Raw genomic sequence first — 11,216 nt, 5'->3', positions numbered from 1 at the left:
AACTCTGAAATTTCTTTTTTTATTTGCACTTAATAATAATGATGATGGCATTTATTAAGCGCTTACTATGTGCAAAGCACTGTTCTAAGTGCTGAGGTAAATACAAGGTAATCAGGTTGTCCCACGTGGGGCTCACAGTCTTCATCCCCATTTTACAGATGAGGGAACCGAGGCCCAGAGAAGTGAAGTGACTTGCCCAAGGTCACACAGCAGACATGTGGTTGTGCTGGGATTAGAACCCATGACCTCCGACTCCCAAGCCCAGGCTCTTTCCACTGAGCCACGCTGCCCCTTCTTACAGGTCCCGATTCAAGCCTGCATCTTTTTCTGTATTCTGGATTGCTTTAAGCCTCCTTTTAGTGTCTCTGTCTCAAACTTCTTCTCCTGTCAGTCTTCTTTACAGGAAGCTGCTTGTTTCACTCTATTAAAATACTCTTCTAAAGGCATCTCTCACTACCTCGCAATCTCCACTATCTACCCACTCGTGGCTTAGAGAAGCAGAGTGGCTTAGTGAAAAGAGCATAGCCTTCTAGACTGTGAGCCCGTTGTTGGGTAGGGACCATCTCTATATGTTGCCAACTTGTACTTCCCAAGCACTTAGTACAGTGCTCTGCACACAGTAAGCACTCAATAAATATGATGAATGATGTAAAAGGAGAGAATGGAGGAGAGGTAAGAGGGGCCAAGGTGATGGAGAACTTTGAAGCCAATAGTGAGGAGTTTTTACTTGATACAGAGGTTGATAGGCAACCACTGGAGATTTTTGAGGAGGGGGGTGGCATGCCCAGAACGTTTCTGTAGAAAGATAATCCAGGCAGCAGAGTGAAGTATGGACTGCAGTGGGGAGAGACAGGAGGTGTCGTCTCACATGGGAGAGAATTTTACAAATGAGGAAAGTGAGGCACAGGGAAGTTCTGACTTGCCCCCAGGTCACACACAGGCAAATGATGACTGTAATTTTTATTTATTATTGTACTTTTATTTCACCTAAGTGCTATCCACAAAGGAAGTACTCAATATATTCTGCTAAGAATGATGATTTAATTGCAAGATCCGTGAGAGGACCAAGTCTTTCATTTTGTTGCACTCCCCCAAGTGCTTACTGCAATGCTTTGCACTCACTAAGTCTTCAGTAAATACGATTGATTGATGATGATAAGGCTGAAGAGATCTGGGTCATTAAATGACCCAAACATCCTGGTATCATGCAAGCTATAAGTATGACAGGACAGCTGTTTATCAAGGGACTGTTTGTGAGGATAATTTCCAATTGTGAACACGTTTCTTCATACTCACAAAGTATTTCACATATATGGTTTTGGCAATTGAGGCAGGGCAGATAATTCAGATTTAAGAAACTTGCTCAAAGTAACCTCTCAGGAGTGTGGCAAAGTCAGGCTTGGGACTCACTTGTGTGCCTTGTTCCTATTGCCTCTCTCTCTTTCTCTCTCTCATTCACAGACACACACACACACACACACACACGCACACACACACACACACTCTCACTCAGGTAGTATGGTATCAAGGAATGGAATAGTTCAGAGATCCCATGCTAGTCTCACCTTTAAACTCAGAATAAGAGGTAATATGCAGAAGCATGTGAGAACCTGAAAAAATATCTCCTGGAATAGCACATTTAAGGGAAAAAAAGCAGAGTAAAAAAAAAGCAGCTTGTTGGATTGAGAACAGGTCTGAAATTTAGGAACTAGGCATTCCTGTTCCAGTTCTACCATGTTTCCATGTCCGAGCTAGTAGGGTTAGACCACTACCAATGGGATCCTGGAACACAACAATCAGTGCACCAACACTGAGGCAATGCTCATCACAACTCGCCTGTTGCTGGGCGGGTTTGTGAGGAGAATGAATTATTGCAATTAAGTGACCAAATTTGAGGGAGTTCGAGGTGTGATAGGGTGGGGCTTAAAAGGGAAGGAGATAGAGGGGCAAAGGTGGGAAGGAAGAGAGCAGACGAGAAAAGGAGAGGGAGGAAAGGGAAAAGGTAGAGGGAAGAAGGTGGGAGTAGGGCCAGATAGATCAGGGAATATGAGGAGAATTTACCTTTTCCTTCTCTGCTGACTGTTTCTTCATCCTTGTCCTCTTCTTCTGGCTGGTGCCAACACTTTTGCTGGGGCCAGGCTGATGTTGTTCATTGTTACCATACCTCCCTACTCCCAGCCACTGCCATTGCCCCTCCCAGCCCTGGCAGTTGGCCCAAGCCAGGCAGAGATGGTGAGCAATGGCAAGCAGTAGCAGGGGACAAAGGAGACTGCAGGGAGTGATAAGGGCCAGGGAAGGTGAGAAGAAGCCAGGGGCCAGTGGTAATTGTGGCCACCTGGCCCTCAGATCTATAAATAGTAGTGTCTGATGTGGACAGAATATGTCATTTGACTGTGCCAGAAACTCCTACTCACGGCCTTAAGGACCAGTTCTGCTCCTGGGGCAGCTGCTGTATAGTGAACTGAAGTGGAGCATTCACATGCATTTAGGACAGAACAAACTATGTTTGAAAAATGTTACGAAGCACAATCCCACACTGTGATTTAGCAGCGGACTCCTGGGAGACAATTGCAGGAGATTGGCCAGCCAGACTTGCGGCAATCAGGAGAGTGGTTGTTCAGCATAGGCAGAGACTTAGGGAAGATCAGGTTACTAAGCAGCTGTTTGAAAAGTGGATGGTCCCTATGAGCGTCAAACGCCGCATCTCAGAGAGAAAGTTTCTTTACCTGCTCATAATGTGGAATGGATCGATAATCACGCATAGAATGTTTCAGTCACACTGGTATGCATGAATAACATCTCACCATCAGTGGTATAATCTTTGAAAATGAACAACAGACTTGTGGATTTATTTCTCAATTTCAAAAGAAGTAGTGTGATCTAGTGGATAGAGCATGGGCCTGGGTATCAGAAGGACCTGGGTTCTAAACCTGCCTCCACCACTTGTCTGCCTGGTGAGCTTAGGCAAGTCACTTAACTTCTCTGTGCCTCAGTTATCTCATTTGTAAAATGGGCATTAAGACTGTGAGCCCTATGTGGAACATGGACTCTGTCCAACTTGATTAGCTTGTATCTACCCAGAGCTTAGTACCATCCGTGGCATGTAGTAAATACCGAACAAATACCATAAAAAGAAAAAAAACAGAACAAAAGCAAAAAAACCCAGGAGGCATAATAGTTATAGTGCCCTGTGTTACCAAGATGTTAACTAACTTATTAGCTGCTGTGAGGGGCTTGCAACATAGTATCCCATTTTAAAAAGCAATATTTGCAATATGGTATTATAAAGAGAAGCAGCATGGCCTAGTGGAAGGAGCACAGGCCTTGGAGTCAGTGGACCGGAAGCGGCATGGCCTAATGGTAGAGCATTCATTCATTCAATCATATTTATTGAGCGCTTACTGTGTGCAGAACACTGTACTAAGCACTTGGGAAGTACAAGTTGGCAACATATAGAGACGGTCCCTAACCAACAACAGGCTCACAGTCTAGAAGGGGAAGACACACAACAAAACAAAACATGTTGACTGTGAGCCCACTGTTGGGTAGGGACTGTCTCTATATGTTGCCAACTTGTACTTCCCAAGCATTTAGTACAGTGCTCTGCACACAGTAAGCGCTCAATAAATACGATTGATGATGATGTAGACAGGTGTCCAAACCATCAGAATAGAATTATAGCTATATGCACACCATTAACAAAATAAATAATAATATAAAAATATGTACAAGTGCTGTGGGGAGGGGAAGTAGGTAGGGCAGAGGCGGGGATGGGGAGGAGGAAAGGAAAAAGGGGGCCCAGTCTGGGAAGGCCTCCTGGAGGAGGTGAGCTCTCAGTAGGATTTTGAAGGGAGGAAGAGAGCTAGCTTGGCGATGTGTGGAGGGAGGGCATTCCAGGCCAGGAGAAGGACTTGGGCCGGGGGTCGACGGTGGGACAGGCGAGAACGAGGCACAGTGAGGAGGTTAGTGGCAGAGGAGCGGAGGGTGTGGGCTGGGCTGGAGAAGGAGAGAAGGGAGGTGAGGTAGGAAGGGGCGAGGTGATGGACAGCCTTGACGCCGAGAGTGAGGGGTTTTTGCTCGATTCATAGGTTGACAGGCAACCACTGGAGATTTTTGAGGAGGGCAGTGACATGCCCAGAGCGTTTCTGCACAAAGATAATCCAGGCAGCAGAGTGAAGTATAGACTGAAGCAGGGAGAGACAGGAGGCTGGGTAGGGACTGTCTCTATATGTTGCCAGCTTGTACTTCCCAAGCGCTTAGTACAGTGCTCTGCACACAGTAAGCGCTCAATAAATACGATTGATTGATTGATTGATTGATGGGAGCTTGGGCCTGGGAGTCAGAAGGACCTGGCTTCTAATCCTGGCTCTGTCACTTGTCTGCTGTGTGACCTTGGGCAAGTCACTTCACTTCTCTGTGCCTGTTACCGCATTTGTAAAATGGAAATTAAGGTGGTGAATCCCATGTGGGCCAGGGACTGTGTCCAACCTGATTTGCTTATATCTACCCCAGCACTTAGTTCATATTAAGTCCCCTTCTAGACTGTGAGCCCGTTGTTGGGTAGGGACCGTCTCTACATGTTGCTGACTTGTACTTCCCAAGTGCTTAGTACAGCGCTCTGCACACAGTAGGCACTTAATAAATATGATTGAAGGAATGAATATTAAGAGATAAACAAGTACCATTATTATTACTATCATTATTACTATTAATAATCCCGGTTCTCCACTATCCTGCTATGTGACCTTGATCCAGGAACTTCTCTGTGCCTCAGTTTCTTCATCCATAAAGTGGTGATGAATATCTGTTCTCACTCCAACTTAGATTGTGAGCCACATGTGGGATAGGGACTATATCCAACTTGATTACCTCAGCACTGTTTAGCACATAGTAAGTGCTTAACAAATACCACAGTTATTATTATTAATGATAATAATGTAGTAATCATAATTGTGCTATTTGTTAATTGCACACATTCCATTTCCCATACCTCTATCCCTAATGATCACTTTATAACCACAACATCCTTAATCCACGTTTCACCCATATCCTCTATCTCTCCCTCTGCTCTCACTCCATGACCTCCAGTCTCTGGACTCTCTCCATCAGTTCTGTATGCTTTTTTTTTTTTGCCTCTCCAGGCTTCCAACCATCTTTCTCCATCCTCTAAGCAAGGTCCATACCCCCAACCCACCCTTTATAAAACTTTTGATTGCCTTTCTGCTTTGTCTCTCTACATTTTGCCAATCTCTAGCCCCAGTTTGATCCCATGGTCCTCTTCTTCTGCTTCCGTGTATTGGCAGGTCTTGGTGGAAATCTAAAACAAATGCTGACTTTTGCATAAATAGGTCATTTCCTGCTATAACTCTGCCTTCTCATCTGCACCACAATCCTATTATTCCTTCATCATCAATTTTACCACCTATACTCCCTACTGACTCCTTGAGACCACCAACTCCAATCTAAAATGTACAGTACCTCTTCCTCCTTCCCTAATCTCCAGCAGCTTTGCAAAACATTTCTTTAAGAAAACAGAGGCCATCAGAAACAAGCTCCCTTCAGAGTCTTCCTTTCCACTACAGTGTTCTCTTTCTGACCACATCCATTTTCTCTTCCTTCCTAGAGATTTCTTGTCAGCTTTTAAAATCTAACCCCTCTGGGCCTGGCCCCTAATACCTTTCACCTCTTGAAATGACCTTGTCCTACACTCTTCCCTCCCTTATTGTTGTCTTCTGGATCCTTCTTCCCTGCCTTTTCTAAACATGCTCAAGTTTCCCCATACTAAAAAACCCATCCCTCAACCCTGCCACTGGTCACTGTAGCTTTGCTTGTGACTTGTCACAGAGTCCACACCTCTGCTCCTCTAGCCATAGTACCCTATATTGCTTTTGTTTAATGTTCTGTTTGTCTTTACTTTGTGTAAAGACAAGCAGAACAACTTGATGTTGTTTTCATATTTTTAATGGTTTCATTTCTCCTTCTGCATCTGTCTCTAGTTCTCTGTCCCCCTGACTTAGATTGTGAGCTCCTTGAGGGCCAAGGACTGTGCCTAATTCCTGCTGGTGTCTAATTCCCAGCACCTAGTACAGTGTTTTGCACACAGTAAGTGCTTAATAATCTCTCAGGATCACACCTGGATGATTTCCAGTACTCTACCAGTCTTGGCTACAGGAGGGAGAGTCAAGCAGAGGCATACCCATTCCATTCCTAGCTTGGACAGTGGCTAGAAAGTGGAAGGCAATCTGCTACAAGTCAAAACTCTCCTGTACTGGGCAACAGCAGCATGGGAGAGAGTCGAGGGCGGAGACTCAAGTTTACTACATGGAAGAAGGCAATGGTAAACCACTTCTGTATTTTTACCAAGGAAACTCTATGGATACACTACCAGAACAATCTCAGATAGAGGTGGGCATTCCAGGAGAGATGTGTCCAGGGAGTCGTTATGAGTCAGAGATGACTCGACAGCATAAGATAAGTGCTTAATAAGTACTATGACTACTACCACACTTCCCGGTATTGTTCTTTCTCTTCCTCCATTTCTGTCTAAACACTCAGTCAGGATTGCTATACCCACTACCTCCACTTTTCAGCACTCTCCAACTTTCTTCTCAACCATTACATAGATCAGGATTTTTTCCTCTCCAATCTATGGCAACTACGCTCAGCATGCTCTCCCTTCTGGCAACATCTAATGATCTGTACTTTAATCCTCCTTGACTTTTTAGCTTTTTCTAACACAATTAACCATTTCTTTCTACAAACTCTCTCTTGGCCTTAGTTTCACTGGAATGGTAGATTCCTGGTTCTCATCCTACTCCTCCAACTGCTCTTTTTCATTTTGCTTTTCTGGCTTTCCTCTTTTTCTGGTGTCTCACAAGACACACTTCTGCATCCCCTACTCTTCTCACTTGACACTCATTCTCTCAGAGAGCTCACCTACTCACATGATTTCAGTTATCTCCTCTTTGCAGATGACTCCCAAATAATAACAATAATAACAATTATGGTATTTGTTCAGCCCTTACTACATGCCAGGAACTTACTAAGCACTGGGGTGGATACGAGCAAATCGGGTTGGACACAGTCCCTGTCCCACGTAGGGCTCACAGTCTCAAGCCCCATTTTATGGATGAGGGAACTGAGGCACAGAGAAGTGAATCTATATTTCTCTGCTCTACAGATTTCTCACTTTTCATCTGCTCTACAAATCAAGACAGCTCCATCTAGATGACCCACTCACACCTTAAACTGGAGTATAAGTCCTTGAGGCCAGGAATCATGTCTTTTACTTTATTATACTCTCCTAAGTGCCTAGTGCAGTACACAGTATGTGCTCAAATGCTAGTGAATGAACATGCACAAAATTGAACTCCTCACCTTTCCTCTTAAACCTCCTTTTTCTAACTTTTCCTCTCATTCCTGACACCACCACCACACTCCCTGCCCTGTAAACCAAGAAATGTGTCATTTTGATATATCTAGTAGTAGTAATAGTATTTATTAAGCACTTTGTGCAAAGCACTGTAACAAGCACTGACAAATAATATACAAGGCAGAATTAGACACAGACCCTGTCCCTTGAGAGGCTCACAGTCTATAAATAAAGGTGAGGAAGCGGGCTTGAGGCAGACACATTGGTAACAATGACACAATAAAACAGTATGAGACCTCAAGCATTTGGTCTGTCTCTGTTTTCATCTATTTCATTGATCAGCCCCTTCCTCACCATGCTTACCACTATCACAGTAGTTTGTACCCTTGTCACTTCCTGGCTGAATTACTGTAACAGCCTCTTTAATTGCCTTTCTGCCTCCAGCCTCTCCCGTCTTCAGTCTATATTATATAAAGCCACAAGTATCATCTTCCTAAATGCCAATAGGAGCACATCATTCCCCATATAAACCTTCCTAAAAATCATCTTCTCCAAGAAGCATTCCCTAATATTCCAACTTCCCCTGCATCTTTTACATGCTATTTCAGTTACCTCCATATATTTTGCTATCAGTAAGCCTTAAGACTTTTTTGTTTCTTTACTTGCTCTCCAATCTTTCTATCTCCATGCCTCAAACTTCACTAAGCTCCAAAACCCCGCCCCTGCCCCATTCTGTACCTGTAGTTCCTCTCTCCACACTATTTTAGATTTTTTTAAGCTAATTTTGTGAAGTGATCATCATTACCATCACGAATTGTATTTGACTGTTTATTGAATGTTGCACACTCTACTAATTGAGGAAGTGTGTGTCTGTATGTGTGTGTGTGAGAATTTCATTGTCAGTGGCCATGCCCACTGCCCTTGCCAGTTGTTTCAGATGTTTAACTCCCTCCTTAAACTTTCTGCCCTGCTTCCTCCCCCATCTCTTGCCCCTAATGACCTGGCCACCTACTTTACTGAGAAAATTGAAACCATCAAGCATGCTCTTCCTAAGATCTACCCTGCTTTCTCCAGTCCCTCCTTTCTCCTGCCCCTTCTTCAACTCTCCCATCTTTCCCAGCAGCATCTCAAGAGATCTCCCTCCTCCTTTCAAAATCTAACCCCTCCTCCTGGAACTCTTATCCCATCCCTTTACACCTTATCAAAATGCTTGCTCCCTATCCTTCTTCCCTCCCTGACTGCCGTCTTATAACTGTTCACTCTCCACTGGCCTCTTTTCCACTGCTTTCAAACATGCTCATGTTCCCTCTACCCTAAAAAACCCTCCCTTGACCTCACTGCTCCCTCTAGTTATCACCCCATCTCCCTCCTACCATTTTTCTTCAAACTTCTTGAGCCAGTTGCCTACACTCACTGTCTCAAGTTTTCCTCCTCCAATTCTCTTCTTGACCCCCTCCAATCTGGCTTCTGCCCTGTCACTCCACTGAAACTGCCCTCTCAATGTTCACCAAAGATTTCTATCAATCAGTCAATAATTGTATTTATTAAGCACTTACTTTGTGCAGAGCACTGTCCTAAGCGCTTGGGAGAGTACAATAATATCACAGAGTTAGTAGGCATGTTCCTGCCCACAATGAGCTTCCAGTCTAAAGGGGGTGAGTTTACCAAATCCAATGGCCCCTACATAGTCCACCTTAATCCTCCTCGACCTCTCAGCTGCCTTTGACTTTGTCAACCACCCCCTTCTCTTGGAAACATTATCTACTGGTCTCTGTGTTATTTACCCTCAGACTTTGATGTACATATTTTTTTTTAAAAAGTCTTGGATTCACTTTACCTTGCCTCTGATTTTCCATGCTAGCTAGAAAGCAGATAGCCACCAAAACCATGCTGATCCAAGCACTCATCATTTCCCATCTAGATCATTGTCAGCCTCCTTGTTGAGCTCCCTGCATGCTGTCTCTCCCCTCTCCAGTCCATATTTCTCTATGCTGCCCAGATCATTTTTCTGAAAAACTGTTCAGGCCCTGTCACCTCACTCTTCAAAAACCTCTAAGAGTTGCCCATCCACCTCTGCATCAAATAGAAACTCCTCACCATCAGCCTTAAGGCTTTCAATCAGCTCTCTCCCTCCTACCTAACTTCGCTGTTTTTCTACTACAACCCACCCTGCACACTCTGCTCCTTTAACACCAACCTACTGTCTGTATCTGAACTGCATCTAGCCCATCACTGACCCCTCGCCCACATTCTCCCTCGAGCCTGGAGCTCCCTACCCCTTCGTATCTGCCACCCTTCCCACTCTCAAAACCCTTCTAAAATCACATGTCCTTCAAGAGGCCTTTCCAGTCTAAGCCCTTTACTTCCCCTACCCATCCTCCCATCTGTGTCAACTATAAATTTAGCTGGGTACCCTTTTCACCAGCCTCACAGTAATTATGCAAATATTCTTATCCTTTACTATTTCCCCTAACCCTAATCTATTTTAATGTCTGTCTCCTCCTATAGACTGTAAGAGATCCTTGTGAGATCATCGACCAACTCCTTGGTATTGTACTTTCCTAATCTCTTAGTACAGTGCTCTGCACACAGTAAGTGCTCAATGAATGCCATTCATTGAAGACCCATAAAACCATTACTCTGGAACTTAAGCAAAGTTTAGGTGCAGATTTGTTTCTTTTTCAAAAGTGAATCTAAGATATGTAGCCTCAGTAGTTACCTGAACAGATCCTACAACTATAAAGGCCCCAGAAACCCCATGAAGGGATATATTTGCTTTATACAGGTGCCAACTACTATGTACTTATAAAAAGAAACTGGTGTCAGCTTTTTCTCCTTAATTTTGTCCCTTCTTTTCTGGACAAATATGTATGTGAGGCTGGATTGGTAATTAAATTTTTACCAGAAAAATTCTTGCTCAAAACAAGCAAGGAACTGTTTGGTGCCAGGTAAATGTGACTGACATCAATCGAACAGTTATATGAACAGTGTTTGAGCACCTATGGGTGGGCAGAACACTCCAAGAAGTTGAGGAGAGTATAATGGATGTAAAATACAATCCCTTTCCTCAAGGAGTTTGCACTGTAACAGGGGACACAGGCAGACACAAAAGGCCTATAGTTAGGAAGGAAGACAAGTTCAACTGGTAATAGAAAAAGTAGAGAAAGAATAAATACTAAAATAGTTCTATGAATGTGTGCATAAGTGCTGAGGTGGTTGTTAGGTTGATACGAACAGAGGAGACAGAGGTTAATCGGGGAAGGCCTTCTGGAGGACCTAAGATTTCTGGGTGGCTTTTGCAACAGGTAAAAGTTGTAGTCTGATGGATTTGAAAGGAGAGAGGGTTTCAGGCAGGGGGAAGGATGTGAATCCATAATGGCCCATGCCAGTCCAGGCAGGCAGTAGCCCATTGGAGTTTTTACGGTTTCCTGGGGTATCTTCATTGTATAGAAATGCCTTCCCTTCTTCAAAACTCAACCACTTCATTTAACAAAGGAAAAAAGGAAAGAAAAAGTGATTTAAAAAAATCTTTTTTTTCCCCAAAACTTGTCTTATTCAATTTAGGTCGAAACTTCTCGAAGACACCACATGTCAAGAACAGTGATTCTCATATTTTGGGTATGCCAAAAGCTAAATGGTAGTAACAAATTATACTGCTTCTTCCACTTAGAGAAAATTGGTGATATTTTCCAGAAAAGTGCTAGCCAGGGGTGCCAATTTCTCTTTTTGAACGAGGAATCAGAAAAATGTTAGCACCATCACATCCCATCATCCATCCCTTTCCCCGTTTGTAGCCCCACCTCCCTGCCCCAGTCCCAACTGTTGATAACAGCCAGAAACAGTC

At 43.8% G+C, this 11,216-nt stretch overlaps 1 non-coding gene across 1 annotated transcript; it reads left to right on the top strand.

Annotated features, from left to right (window-relative positions):
* Nucleotides 1–6,115: 6,115 nt before the first annotated feature.
* On the top strand, nucleotides 6,116–6,253 carry LOC119948342. The gene has a single exon (XR_005456744.1). It is a non-coding gene; the product is annotated as a small nucleolar RNA SNORA7 (small nucleolar RNA).
* The last annotated feature ends 4,963 nt before the right edge of the window (nucleotides 6,254–11,216 follow it).

The sequence above is a fragment of the Tachyglossus aculeatus genome, chromosome X4 (genome assembly GCF_015852505.1).
Source record: "Tachyglossus aculeatus isolate mTacAcu1 chromosome X4, mTacAcu1.pri, whole genome shotgun sequence".
In the NCBI taxonomy this organism is placed as follows: domain Eukaryota; kingdom Metazoa; phylum Chordata; class Mammalia; order Monotremata; family Tachyglossidae; genus Tachyglossus; species Tachyglossus aculeatus.
The sequence above is the reverse complement of the archived record's forward strand: the minus strand, read 5'-3'. Positions and strand labels throughout refer to the sequence as shown.